Source organism: Vipera ursinii (genome assembly GCF_947247035.1).
Source record: "Vipera ursinii genome assembly, chromosome: 1".
Lineage (NCBI taxonomy): Eukaryota > Metazoa > Chordata > Lepidosauria > Squamata > Viperidae > Vipera > Vipera ursinii.
This window is the reverse complement of record NC_139512.1, coordinates 318625338-318629226: the sequence shown is the minus strand read 5'-3', so window position 1 is coordinate 318629226 and position 3889 is coordinate 318625338.

The window sequence follows — 3889 nt, the reverse complement described above, 5'->3', positions numbered from 1 at the left end:
CCCAGGTATCTCAAGTCAGCTGCGATGAGTGAGCACCATTGAGCTGGCCACGCCCACCTGACTCTTTGAGGGCAACGATAATACTGATGTGGCCCTCAATGAAATTGAGTTTGACATCCCTGCCTTACACAATACACAATACACAGGAAGATGATAATAAGTGATATACACCAGCCATTCTCAACTTGGCACTTTAATCTAGCTGAGTAGGCATGATGCAAGTGTTAATTGAACACTCTGGATTACAATTCCTATCACCATTTGGGAATGACTAATGTCAAGAAGCAAGAAAGTGTTGTGCCACATTCAAATCAGCAAATCTTTAAGTAGCTTTATATAGGGCTTTTGGGGGAAAGCCTAGCTTATTAGTCCCTGCTGGCCAAATTTTTCAGAAGTGATTTGGGGCCGAGAGAGAGACCGGGCAAAGGTGACCCTGCTGGTTTATATCTAAGGCAGTGTCAGGACCCACCCCAATCCACGTCTTAGGAAGACAAAAACTCTTGGAGTCAGTTCTAGTCCCAAAGGAATCTTTACTAGGACATGCTTGGTTGTGGGAATACAAGACAGGACTTAGTATTGTTTTACAAATTGAAATTTTATAAAAGGTACCCGGTTCAACCCCCCTTCCCTCAACCCCATTTGGTCAGCCCCCATCCTTCTACTTCGTGTCATCCCTTTCGTGGGGGGAAAAAAAGGAACTTCGAATCTTTATGGTTATTGCCTTCTTCCTCTCCAGAATTAAAAGAAAACACAAGCCAGATGCCTTCTTCTCTAACTCTCCCTTTTGATCCCCCCAGTTCAAAAGTTTTCCTTGGTCTTTGAAATAACCTAAGGCAGACTGAATCCACATATGCTCCTCCTTCCTCTGGAGATGGCAGAATCCATATGGGGAGGGGATAATGTTTTAAACATACATTTCTGAATGTGATATAAATGGATTCTGACAGGCAGGACAGTTTCTTGCCTGATGCCTTAATGAACCACAGCAAACTGGCTGTCTTAGTCTTTCTTGATTTAGGTTGTGAGGTAGTCAAGAATATTTCTGCAAATTTTAAAAAGATGGCCTGCTTTTTAAAAAATTAAAAGGGAAAAACAATTGATAAACCAAGAAAATGACCTGGAAAATGTTTATTGATCTACAAAAAAGGCTTTAAAAAGCCTTGCAGAAATCAGTGTGGTGAGAAATTGAATCCTTCAACATATTTGATTCAGTTAAAGAGTAAGACTATTAGAAGTAAAGGAAGGAATATAAAATAGTTTTTTAACCAGGGTTAAAATAAGATACTTTGCAGGGTTGGTTTTTTTTGCAAAGTTCTGATAACCCTTTTTGAACTTTTTGAATACCAGAATTGAAATTTTGATGTTTTTTAAATGTATTTGCTTATAAGTAAGAGATGGAATATGGTACAAAGAGATTCTGTTTATAACCTTATAAAAGTGAAGAATACACAGCAATTTTCAAGTAGTCTGCAGGGATAAAAATGGAACACTGTCACTATGTATCTTTACTTTCTCTTCTAACTCTTTGCATGGAGTAAAGTAATTACACAGTAGATGGTGCTAAAGTTAAGGATAAATCAGTGATGCTTGTATTGTACCTAATATGAAATTTGCACAATAAAAAGGGTTGGAGGTTCAGTCACATTGTTGTGATGGCCATCTTGACTGTTTTTCTATGAACCCCCTTGGAATGTTGGTTGACTGAGGGCACGTGGAGAAAGAAAAGGGCGATTTCTGGAAATAGGTCTGTAGGTGTAACGGGCAATAGGAATAACCTGGAACAACAGGAGGAAGAGCCATAGCCAAGGCAATGGTCAAATTAAAAAAAAATCTGGGGCAGAAATGTAATTTGACTAAGTGTCTCAGTCATGACCACCTTAGTTTTCATGAAGATACAGTAAAAGGAAGGAGGGAAGCACATTCAGACTTGCAAGATTCTGTTACTGCAACCTCATAAAAAAGAAATATTAGCATTCGTAACTCTGGCATCCTAGTCTGGTCTACCTTGAAGAACTGACCCCAGGGGCATAAACTCCAAACAGAAGCTGTCACTTTTTTTTCTTGGTTTACTGCATTCTGCATTAGGATCTACTTTTTGTTCAGCTGTCTTTTACAGTAGTAAGTTCTCAGTTTCTCAGAGCCAATTTCTCACCATGTGCAACTTTCCTTTTATAGTTTTACCAATTGCTGGTCCAGGTCTACATACAATTCAAAATGCTGAACAACCTAAGAAGGAACCTAGTTTTCAGATGTCCCCTCCCATTCCAGTCTCCCAAGTCCCTGCATGTCTGTATGTCTGTATGTCTGTCTCTCTCATGTGTCCTTATTTTATCCTCACCTCTTTTTGAAGTAGATAGGGCTGAGAGAGAGAAATAAAAAAAAATGAGGTTAATGGGCAAGTCAATCTTTGAATAAATCTCAAACACTTTTATAGCATCTTCTAGAGCAAATAGGTTCTGCAAGGAGGTAGATTTAGGATTGGAAAGGATTCTATGCTTCTGAAATAAAAATCACCAGCCACTTAAGCAAGCTTGCATAGAGTTGTTTCCAGTTTTGCTTGTGCTTTTTCGTTTTAAAGAATCAGCAACTTTTTCCTTTGAGCCACTCTGCTGATATAAGAAAGTCCCACAATTGTACATTTTGCCAGGCAGATTGTTATTAAATTATTTAGAATCATGTCCCAATTAAATAAATGTTATGAGAATAACCTCGATAAAGAGACAAATTTAATAACTGCTTGGGATGCCATTAAAGCGGTCGTGAGGGGCTATACCAGGGGTAGGTAACCTCGGCTCTTTTATGACTCATAGACGTCATAGATGGGGAAGAAATGGAGGTAGTGACAGATTTTATTTTCCTGGGCTCCAAGATCACTGCAGATGGGGACTGTAGCCAAGAAATTAAAAGACGCTTGCTCCTAGGGAGGAAAGCCATGGCAAATCTAGACAGCACACTAAAAAGCAGAGACATCACCCTGTCAACAAAAGTGCGTATAGTCAAGGCTATGGTCTTCCCAGTTGCAATGTATGGCAGTGAAAGTTGGACCATAAAAAAGGCTGAGCGCCAAAGAATTGAAGCCTTTGAACTATGCTGCTGGAGAAGACTCCTGCGAGTTCCTTGGACTGCAAGGCGATCAAACCGGTCAGTCCTAGAGAAGATCAACCCTGACTGCTCTTTAGAAGGCCAGATCCTGAAGCTAAAACTCAAATACTTTGGCCACCTAATGAGAAGGAAGGACTCACTGGAGAAGAGCCTAATGCTGGGAAAGATTGAGGGCAATAGAAGAAGGGGACGACAGAGAATGAGGTGGCTGGATGGAGTCATTGAAGCAGTAGGCGTGAGCCTAGATGGACTCCAGAAGATGGTAGAGGACAGGAAGGCCTGGAGGAACATTGTCCATAGGGTCGTGATGGGTTGGACACGACTTCGCAACTAACAACAACAACAACAAGACTTTAGCTCTGCTGGCTCAGGAATTCTGGGAGTTGAAGTCCATGAGTCATAAAAGAGCCGAGGTTGCCTACCCCTGGGCTATACTATGCAATAGAGAAGAAGAAGGAAAATCCCACAAGATGGAAAAGCTATTGAATGAAATCAGAAAAAAAGCATTTGAACCGCACAAAACACCCGCACTCTTTTTTTTCCCATTCCGTCTCCTGGTTTGCCCCCAATACATTATTACAGCGAATCCTTGGCGGGAAAGGACGTGCCCAAAACTCTTCAATAATAGACTATATTAGCCCCAAAGCTGCTGAGCAGCAGGTTGCGCGGGAGATGGGCGCGCTCGCCCTGGCCCGGGTGTGCCGTTGGAGAGAGAAGAGCAGCAGTTACAGCAAGCCAGCCCCCTCGAGAGAGAGGCAGCGGTCGCAGGTATGAACCTAAAGGGGGG